Here is a 12,044-nt window from a genome sequence, read left to right as displayed (position 1 = left end):
GAACCGTACAGAGGGCCCCATCTTTGGAGGTGTCTATGCTTCACGCCTTGCTGCATACTATAACATACCTATTAGGCACTGCAAAAAGGAAGAAAAATTGCTGCCTACTATTTATTTAGATTATAAGAGTATGGTAGCACATGATTTTATTGTTAAGAATAGGGAAAATGAGCTTAAATACAAATTGTTCTTTGATAAACATCATCCTGAGAATATTACCCTGCCTGCTCCTTCCTTGTTTGATTTATCTGCAGGCAAGTACCTTGTTTCGTTGGAGGCCATTCACGCCTACCGGAACCCTACATCAGCTGCAGAGCCAGAGCCGGAACCACAATTTGAGCCTCCACGGCAGTCTGATTACCAGTGGGATCCGGAGGCGATTGCCAGCCAGTGGCAATCTGAGTATCCATCACAGTACGACCCCAGTTACAACTTTGGATATCTGCCAGGCCAGCCATGGCCATAGACCAACTTAGGCCAAAATCCTAAGCTTGGGGGAGTACGTATCTCTCACTGACATTATATTCTTGTTCACACACTCATGCTAGTTGTCGGTGCTCATACTTTTTCATTGTAATATCCATGCTAGTTTATTTTGTTTTTATGCTTTCTTCTTGTGTGTTTGATAAACCTTAAGAAAAAAAATTAGTTGTAGCTTTTAGCTAGTTTTAATTTCCATGCTTGTAGTAGTAACTAAAAAGAAAACCCAAAAAGATTTCATGTTCTTCTTTTGCTTGTTGGGAGCTTTCCCGTGTAAATAGTTTTATTTCTTTTCTTTTCTTTGGGGTCGGTAGGAGAAGACCATAATTAAATTGTTTAAGTGACTCCTATATGCATTATTGATCTGACAAAAGAGCCCATATTGCCTTGTCTTCTCCTGTTTATTGAATGCTTGCAGATTCCAGCTTAGTCCAATGCACGTGCACTATTACTATTATTCACATCGTTCGGTCGTGCAAGTGAAAGGCAATTATGACGATATATGATGGACTGATTGAGATGGGAGAAGCTGGTATGAACTCGACCTCTCTTGTTTTTATAAATATGATTAGTTCATCGTTCCTGATTCAGCCTATTATGAATAAATGTGTTTACAATGACAATTAGAGATTATAGTTGCTTATGTCATGCTTAATTAGCTAGGAGCTTATAATGGTTTACCTTGCGTGCCAACATGCTATTAAAATGGTTGTGATGTGGTATGATAGGGTGGTATCCTCTTTTGAACGATTTGAGTGGCTTGACTTGGCACATGTTCATGCATGTAGTTGAAACAAAATCAACATAGCCTCTATGATATTTATGTTATGGTGCATTATATCCTACTCATGCTTGCATTCGGTGTTGATTAATTTAAATGCATGTTCATGACTGTTGTCGCTCTCTAGCTGGTCGATTCCCAGTCTTTTTCTAGCCTTCACCTATACTAAGAGGGAATACTACTTGTGCATCCAATCCCATACACCCCAAAGTTGTTCCATATGAGTCCACCATACCTACCTATATACGGTATCTACCTGCCGTTCCAAGTAAATTTGTATGTGCCAAACTCTAAACCTTCAAATAAACATTTTGTTTTGTATGCATGAATAGCTCATGTATCAACTAGGGCTGTATGTATCTTCCATGTTAGGCGGGTTATTCTCAAGAGGACTGGACTCCGCTCCTCACTAACGAGAAAATGGCTGGTCACCGGGATGCCCACTCCCATGCTTTATGCAAATCAAATCAAAATAATTGCAAACAAAACTCCCCTGGGACTATTGTTAGTTGGAGGCACTCATTGTTTCGAGCAAGCCATGGATTGATGCTTGTTGATGGAGGGGGAGTATAAACTTTACCATTCTGTTTGGGAACCACCTATAATGTGTGTAGCATGGAAGATATCCCCATCTCTTGGTTGTTATGTTGACAATGAAAGTATACCACTCTAATATTATTCACCTCTATTTCAAAATCGAGCTCTGGCACCTCTACAAATCCCTGCTTCTCTCTGTGAAGGGCCTATCTATTTACTTTTATGTTGAGTCATCATCATCTTATTAAAAGGCACCAGTTGGAGAGCACCGTTGTCATTTGCATTCATTACTGTTAGTTTACATTGAGTATGACCTGACTGGATCTCTTTTACCATGAATTACAATGTCTATTCAGTCCTTGATCTTTAAAGGTGCTCTGCATTTATGTTTTGCGGTCTCAGAAAGGGCTAGCAAGATACCATCTTGTTATATCATATTATGATTGTTTTGAGAAAGTGTTGTCATCCGAGATTTATTATTATTGCTCGCTAGTTGATCATGCCATTGATATGAGTAAACATGAGACCTAAGAGTTATTTTGAATATAGTTAGTTCATAATCTTTGCTGAAAACTTGAATGCTGGCTTTACATATTTACAACAACAAGAGCAAACAGAGTTTGTAAAAGTTTTTCTTTATCACTTTCAGTTTGTCAACTGAATTGCTTGAGGACAAGCAAAGGTTTAAGCTTGGGGGAGTTGATACGTCTCCGTCGTATCTACTTTTCCAAACACTTTTGCCCTTGTTTTGGACTCTAACTTGCATGATTTGAATGGAACTAACCCGGACTGACGTTGTTTTCAGTAGAATTGCCATGGTGTTATTTATGTGCAGAAAAAAAAGTTCTCGGAATGACCTGAAACTCCACGGAGATTATTTTTGGAAATAATAAAAAAATACTAGCAAAGAATCAAGGCCAGGGGGCCCACACCCTAGCCATGAGGGTGGGGGGCGCACCTGCCCCCCTGCCTTGTGGTCCCCCTGGAGCTGCACCAACCTCAACTCCAACTCCATATATTCGTGTTCGGGGAGAAAAAAAATAAAGGAGAAGGATTCATCGCATTTTACGATACAGAGCCGCCGCCAAGCCCTAAACTCTCTCGGGAGGGCTGATCTGGAGTCCGTTCGGGGCTCCAGAGAGGGGAATCCGTCGCCGTCATCATCATCAACCATCCTCCATCACCAATTTCATGATGCTCACCGCCTTGCGTGAGTAATTCCACCATAGGCTTGCTGGACGGTGATGGGTTGGATGAGATTTATCATGTAATCGAGTTAGTTTTGCTAGGGTTTGATCACTAGTATCCACTATGTTCTGAGATTGATGTTGCTATGACTTTGCTATGCTAAATGCTTGTCACTAGGGCCCGAGTGCCATGATTTCAGATCTGAACTTGTTATGTTTTCATGAATATATGTGAGTTCTTGATCCTATCTTGCAAGTCTATATAGTCACCTACTATGTGTTATGATCCGGCAACCCCGAAGTGACAATAATCAGGACCACTCCCGATGATGACCGTAGTTTGAGGAGTTCATGTATTCACTATGTGTTAATGCTTTGGTACGGTACTCTATTAAAAGGAGGCCCTAATATCCCTTAGTTTCTGCTAGGACCCCGCTGCCACGGGAGGGTAGGACAAAAGATGTCATGCAAGTTCTTTTCCATAAGCACGCATGACTATATTCGGAATACATGCCTACATTACATTGATGAATTGGAGCTAGTTCTGTGTCATCCTATGTTATGACTGTTACATGATGAACCACATCCGGCATAATTCTCTATCACCGATCCAATGCCTACGAGCTTTCCATATATTGTTCTTCGCTTATTTACTTTTCCATTGCTATTGTTATCATCACTACAAAATCCCAAAAATATTACTTTTGCTACCGTTACCACTACTATCATATTACTTTGCTACTAAACACTTTGCTACAGATATTAAGTTTCCAGGTGTGGTTGAATTGACAACTCAGCTGCTAATACTTGAGAATATTCTTTGGCTCCCCTTGTGTCGAACCAATAAATTTGGGTTGAATACTCTACCCTCGAAAACTGTTGCGATCCCCTATACTTGTGGGTTATCAATAGCACACAAGATATTCCTCCGGTAGTCGGGAGTTGCATAATCTCATAGTCAAAGGAATATGTATATGCCATGAAGAAAGCAATAGCAATAAAACTTAACGATCATTATGCTAAGCTAACAGATGGGTCTTGTCCATCACATCGTTCTCCTAATGATGTGATCTCGTTCATCAAATGACAACACATGTCTATGGTTTGGAAACTTAATCATCTTTAATTAATGAGCTAGTCTTATAGAGGCTTACTAGGGACATTGTGTTTTGTCTATGTATCCACACATGTATCAAGTTTCCGGTTAATACAATTCTAGCATGAATAATAAACATTTATCATGATATAAGGAAATATAAATAACAACTTTATTATTGCCTCTAGGGCATATTTCCTTCAGTGTGCCACTTGCACTAGAGTCAATAATCTAGTTCACATCGCCATGTGATTTAACGCCAATAGTTCACATCTTTATGTGGTTAACACCCATAGTTCACATCGCCATGTGACCAACACTCAAAGGGTTTACTAGATTCAATAATCTAGTTCACATTGCTATGTGATTGACACCCAAAGAGTACTAAGGTGTGATCATGTTTTGCTTGTGAGATAAGTTTAGTCAACGGGTTTGCCACATTCAGAGCCATATGTATTTTACAAATTTTATATGTCTACAATGCTCTGCATGGAGGTACTCTAGCTAATTGCTCCCACTTTCAGTATGTATCCAGATTGAGACTCAGAGTCATCCGGATCGGTGTAAAAGCTTGCATTAACGTAACTCTTTACGACGAACTCCTTGTCACCTCCATAATCGAGAAATATTTCCTTAGTCCTCTTAGATAACTAAGGATAACTTTGACCGTTGTCCAGTGATCCACTCCTGGATCACTATCGTACCCCCTTGCCAAACTCATGGCAAGGTACACAATAGGTTTGGTACACAGCATAGCATACTTTATAGAACCTATGACTGAGGCGTAGGGAATGACTTTCATTCTCTTTCTATTTTATGCCGTGGTTGGGTTTTGAGTCTTACTCAACTTCACACCTTGCAACATAGGCAAGAACTCCTTCTTTGACAGTTCCATTTTGAACTACTTCAAAATGTTGTCAAGGTACGTACTCATTGAAAAATCTTATCAAGCGTCTTGATCTATTTCAATAGATCTTGATGCCCAATATGTAAGCAGCTTCACCGAGGTCTTTCTTTGAAAAAACTCCTTTTATGCTATCCAAAAATTCTATATCATTTCCAATCAACAATATGTCATCCACATATAATATTAGAAATGCTACAGAGCTCCCACTCACTTTCTTGTAAATACAGGCTTTACCGCAAGTCTGTATAAAACTATATGCTTTGATCAACTCATCAAAGCATATATTCCAACTCTGAGATGCTTGCACCAGTTCCATAGATGGATCGCTGGAGCTTGCACACTTTGTTAGCACCTTTAGGATCGAAAAAACTTTTGGTTGCCTCATATACAACTCTTCTTTAAGAGATCCATTAAGGAATGCAGTTTTGACATCCATTTGCCAGATTTCATAAGATGCGGCAATTGCTAACATGATTCGGACAGACTTAAGCATCGCTACGAGTGAGAAAATATCATCGTAGTCAACACCTTGAACTTGTCAAAAACATTTTGCGACAATTCGAGCTTTGTAGATAGTAACACTACCATCATCGTCCGTCTTCATCTTGAAGACCCATTTATTCTCAATGGCTTGCCGATCATCGGGCAAGTCCACACTTTGTTATCATACATGGATCCTATCTTAGATTTCATGGCCTCAAGCCATTTTGCGGAATCTAGGCTCATCATCACTTCCTCATAGTTCGTAGGTTCGTCATGGTCTAGTAACATCACTTCCAAAACAGGATTACCATACCACTCTGGTGCAGAACGTGCTCTGGTTGACCTACGAGGTCCCGTAGTAACTTGATCTGAAGTTTCATGATCATTATCGTTAGCTTCCTCTCTTGTTGGTGTAGGCATCATGGAAATGGCTTTCTGTGATGAGCAACTTTCCAATTCGAGAGAAGGTACAGTTACCTCATCAAGTTCTATGTTCCTCCCACTCACTTCTTTCGAGAGAAACTCCTTCTCTAGAAAGGATCCATTCTTAGCAACAAAGATCTTGCCTTCGGATCTGTGATAGAAGGTATACCCAACAGTTTCTTCTGGGTATCATATGAAGACACACTTCTCTGATTTGGGTTCGAGCTTATCAGGCTGAAACTTTTTCACATAAGCATCGCAACCCCAAACTTTAAGAAACGACAGCTTAGTTTTCTTGCTAAACCATATATAGTTCATACAGTGTCGTCTAAACGGATTTAGATGGTGCCCTATTTAACGTGAATGGAGCTCTCTCTAATGCATAACCCCAAAACGATAGTGGTAAATCGGTAAGAGACATCATAGATCGCACCATATCTAATAAAGTTCTGTTACGACGTTCGGACACACCATTACACTATGGTGTTCCAGGTGGCATGAGTTGTGAAACTATTCCACATTGTTTTAAATAATGGCCGAACTCATAACTCAAATATTTGCCTCCGCGGTCAGATCATAGAAACTTTATTTTCTTGTTATGATGATTCTCCACTTCACTCTGAAATTCTTTGACATTTTCAAATGTTTCAGACTTGTGTTTCATTAAGTAGACATACCCATATCTGCTCAAATCATCTGTGAAGGTCAGAAAATAACGATACACATCGCGTGCTTCAATACTCATCGGACCGCATACATCGATATGCATTATATCCAATAAATCATCAGCTCTCTCCATTGTTCCTAACAACGGAGTTTTAGTCATCTTGCCCATGAGGAATGGTTCGCAAGCATCAAATGATTCATAATCAAGTGATTCCAAAAGTCCATCTGCATGGAGTTTCTTCATGTGTTTTATACCAATATGACCTAAACGGCAGTGCCACAAATATGTTGCACTATCATTATCGACTTTGCATCTTTTGGCATCAATATTATGAATATGTGTAGCACTATGATCGAGATTCAATAAACCATTTACGTTGGGTGTATGACCATAGAAGGTTTTATTCATGTAAACAGAACAACGATTATTCTCTGACTTAAATGAATAACCATGTTGCAATAAATATGATCCAATCATATTCATGCTCAATGCAAACATGAAATAACATTTATTTAGGTTCAACACTAATCCCGAAGGTAGAGGGAGTGTGCAATGGTGATCTTATCAACCTTGGAATCACTTCCATCCCACATCGTCACCTCGCCCTTAACTAGTCTCTGTTCATTTTGCAACTCCTGTTTTGAGTTACTAATCTTAGCAACTGAACCGGTATCAAATACCCTGGGGTTACTATGAACACTAGTAAAGTACACATCAATAACATGTATATCAAATATACCTTTGTTCACTTTGCCATCTTTCTTATCCGTCAAGTATTTGGGGTAGTTCCGCTTCCAGTGACCATTCCCTTTGTCGTAGAAGCACTTAGTTTCAGGCTTAGGTCTAGCTTTGGGCTTCTTCATGGGAGTGGAAACTTGTTTGCCATTCTTCTTGAAGTTCCCTTTCTTTCCCTTGCCCTTTTTCTTGAAACTAGTGGTCTTGTTAACCATCAACACTTGATGCTATTTCTTGATTTCTACCTTCGCCGATTCCAGCATCGCAAAGAGCTTGGGAATCATTTTTGTCATCCCTTGCATATTATAGTTCATCACGAAGTTCTAGTAACTTGGTTATAGTGACTAGAGAACTCTGTCAATCACTATCTTATCTGGAAGATTAACTCCCACTTGATTCAAGCGATTGTAGTACCCAGACATTCTGAGCACATGCTCACTGCCTGAGCTATTCTCCTCCATCTTGTAGGGAAAGTACTTGTCAGAGGTCGCATACCTCTCGACACGGGCATGAGTGTGAAATACCAATTTCAGTTCCTTGAACATCTCATATGCTCCATGGCGTTCAAAACATCTTTGAAGTCCCGGCTCTAAGCCATAAAGCATGGTGCACTAAACTATCAAGTAGTCATCACACTAGTACGCGTCGGTGCTTTACAAACGGTTTTTAACCCCTTTCCGCGACGGCATTTGGAACCGTCGCCTAGTGAGTGACAGCGAAGGGGGATCCTTCCCACACGACCCAGAAACTGTCGGGGATAGGGACCCTACAGTACTCCTACTCGTTTCTGCTCGCATTGCCGTTGTAATCGGTATTCTGTGGTGCTACGTTTACAATGCACGGCCCATCACAAACGGTTCACTATTAATGAATGTGTATGATGCACGGCCCATCACAAATGGTTCACTATTAAGAAGATTAGCTAATCGTCGTACGAGTGTCGGACAGGATTACGAAACGTCGTAACATTGTCGTACACGACAACTATCGCACACACTATTCTGTGGTGCAACGTTTACGATGCATACTTTATCAGAAATAGTTCATGGTTGCGAATCGTGTACGATAAGGCAACTAACACAAACGTTTAGTTTGTCGGCACCGTTTATGATAATGTATGACATCGCACATGCTTTGCAAATGGCAACTGTGTGCATGCTTGCACATGTTTCCTCTCTGTGAACCGTCTCGGATTATGGTGTATATCGCAAACGTTTGTGTTTTACCAACCATGTGTGCCGTAACGACCTGGAGGGCGTAATTTTGCCATAATTTAATTGCTGCTATTTCAAATTGTACCGGATTTGAATTTGAATTTGAATGTATGCTACAGCTTTATTCATATCCATTAGGTTCAAACAACCAATGCATTATTCGATTCATAGGTACATATGTTCAAGAATTACAGAAGAACCAAATAAAGAATGATGAACCAAAGATGTATACCTGTACTATTAAAGACGGTAAATAAAGATGCGAAATATATTCTGGTTGCTGAACAAGGTGAAGCGGAATGCCCATATTGTGCCCTCCTCCATGCAGAAGGCATGCACGACTCTAGTCCAACCCCTTGTGATGGCCGACCGCCTATCCTTCACGGTCTTCATGAAAACATCTAGATAATCATCGTGTTCTGGTAGAAATACTTTAACCTTTGCATGCCCACCAATCATGTAGTTTGAGAGGTAATCTTGAGTAAACTGCTTTGGCACCCACTTGAAAGGAAAAAAGATTCAGACATTGTCATCTAACACAATTCATTATGGGCAGTAAAAAGAAGGCTGCAGAGTTCTTACTTACCATCCTGCAGTTCGTTGTTGTCTTGGATAAAGTGTAACAAATAGCTTAATTGCCATCTTTGGACCCATTTTTACTAGCAATCTTTATCAGCTTCCTCACTTGATGCTGGTTCATCGATATCTCATTGCCCCATACGCAGAAAGGGTCGAAGCGCGGATCTTTACCAATGACATATATACCTAAAAGCACCAAGTTAATATTAGAAGCTAAACAGAAATTGCACAATGATGTAGTAAAACACTCTTTTATAATAACCCCTTCGTTCCTAAATATTTGTCTTTCTAGCGATTTCAACAAGTGACTACATACGGAGCAAAATGAGTGAATCTACACTCTAAAATATGTCTATATACATCCTTATGTGGTAGTCCATTTGAAATATCTAAAAAGACAAATATTTAGGAAAGGAGGGAGTATCTTATAACATCCAATATACTCACATATTAGATGAATTAACATCTTATATTATGGGTCGGAAGGAGTTTAGTGCATTCTTACAAATTATTGGCTGATTAACTGCTGCTATATCCATGGGTTAAAGTTAGTTTGAGCTAGTTCGGGCTCAAATAGCCCTAAAGTATATCTAAACATGAGGGCTAGTTTGATCTAGTTGCATCTATAACCCACCCAAAAAAACTATCCAACCCAAGAGGTGCTAATTGGAGCTAGTTCTCCTAGTGCATTTATTGTCAATCTAATCCTGCCAACCAAAAAACTCTTTGGATGGAGTTAGTTCAGGGTTAGTCATGAGCTAGAAACTAACTCTAACCTCTAGCTAAGTTGAATATCCAAACAGGGCTGTGTTGTTGTTGTTGCTGCTGCTGCTCTTCTACGTATATCTAGACATCATTAGAACATTAATGTAACACTCTTCCTTGTTGCTATGTAGCCTAGGATTGCACATTTAGACATTAAGTACAGTGCATGTTGCTATGTACCCTCAGATATATTACATATGGCCCTAGTTAACCTAGGGATAAATGGGTTGCAGATACATTCAGTTAAAAGTCTAATTCACCGATTAGTCCCTTATCAGCCCCCGGCATATATGGTACTAGCTACCGATATCCTAAACAGAGCAGATATAAGCCATGGGATGAAACTAACCTCGATGGAAAGAGCTGTCGTTCCCAAAATTGTCCTGTGTATGTACATCGAGAAGCATGTTAAGCACAACGGGCTAAACATCAACCAAAATTATCCATGGCAGACAAATTAATCTCCAAAAGATAGCTTCAGTGTGCAGGTTTAAGCACACTAGTAAAGCAAAACAAGTGGAAAGGTGTGTTAACTGCAACAGGCCTAACATTTAACAAACAAACATATTCATTCAAACTGGTATTGTGCCGGTCTAAGTACACTGGTTATTGTTAAATAAAATTGGAAAGGCGTGTTAACTACAAGATGCAGCAACCAAATGTAGTCATTAATAGTGGTATTGTTGAAAACTAGTATTGATGAAATTGAACTGCACAGTTCATACTTGCACATATAGAACATCACGTTGTAAATAACTGGAATAAACAAGGCATACTACGAACAACCAAAGATAGCATTTGAAACTGGACATATGCTAACTACAAACAACGGAACAATCAAAAAACTTTAAAAGAGGCATATGCTAGCTATAACAGGCTTAACAGCAAGCAAATATATGCATTCCTATCGGTATGTTTAAAACTGGATTGATGAAATGTCCTGCACAGTAAATAATTGCACATATAGAGCATCACATTGTGAACAACTGAAATAAACAAGGCATACTGAAAACAACCAGATATAGCAATTAAAACTGGACATATTCTCACTACACTACAAAAGGGACTCGACAAAACAAATCATGGGTTTCCCCCTGTGAAGAGGCACGGCAAAACAAATCATGGGTTTCCTCACTTGTCACGGATGGGCTCGTTCCTGTGGGAAGAGCACAGACCCTGGATGCCCTCCATGTTGTCGCAGATGGGCTCCTTCTCCTTGGAAGAGCATGGCTGTAGGGTGCCCTCCCTGATGTCACAGACGGACGCTTTCCCCTTGGAAGAGCAGATCGGCTCTTTCCCCTTGGAAGAGCCAGAGAGGGTGCCCTCCTTGTGATCGTCGTTGATGAGGTCTGACTTGGAAGCTGTGGATCCCAAGCCAGCGTCGCAGAATGTGTCCTTCAGAAATGACAAAGGGGCTCGATGGCGATGTAGGATGGCAAATTGTTGACAGCGAGCCAGAGGAGATCAGGGGTGGGGCCATGGATGAGATCGACGGCGGTTGAACCCGAGGGATTGGGGTGGGCTACTTAACCTGTGACATAGCTCACCTCAGGTCGTCGCCGTCGATGACCTCGTTGTCATAGCCGGCGGCCGAGACATGCCCACATACTCCAGCCCGTTGCTTGAGTGCCTGCCGCCAGTAATGGTCGTCGGCTTCCTCGGCGACATCGGGCGAAGAGACCACGATACACCTCTTTTGGGCCAGTCTCTCCTCGAGCTCCACGGGAAGCGTAGCCGGGCTTAGGATGCGATGCTTTGGAGTGGGGGATGGGGATGGGGATCTGTGTAAAAGGGGGCGTTTGGCAGGCATCATCTAAGAAACTCAGGGCGGCCTGGGTCTGGAGATCGGTGGGTAAGCTGCACAGGCAAACCGGCAGATGTTGACAATGGAGGCCTTGCGGCGGCGGGGACCTTGCTAGGCTTTCAAGCGAGGGAGGGTGCGTGTGTGCGCGCACACACCCGGTGAGGTTTTGGTGTGTGTGTGTGTGTGTGTGTGTGTGTGTGTGTGTGTGTGTGGAGGGGGTATTTGAGGAAATGACGTGGGTACTGAAAATTTTACTACGCGGGAGTCAAACGTAGGAGTGAAATGCCAGGGCTATTGAAAATTTTGATGATAGTGCATCGCACACGGTCCGGAGATAACAACCGTGTGTTATGAAACAGAAAAACCCTCGAGGCGGGCAGATATTT

Source organism: Triticum urartu, chromosome 5, assembly GCF_003073215.2.
Source record: "Triticum urartu cultivar G1812 chromosome 5, Tu2.1, whole genome shotgun sequence".
NCBI lineage: Eukaryota > Viridiplantae > Streptophyta > Magnoliopsida > Poales > Poaceae > Triticum > Triticum urartu.
This window is presented reverse-complemented; position numbering follows the sequence as displayed.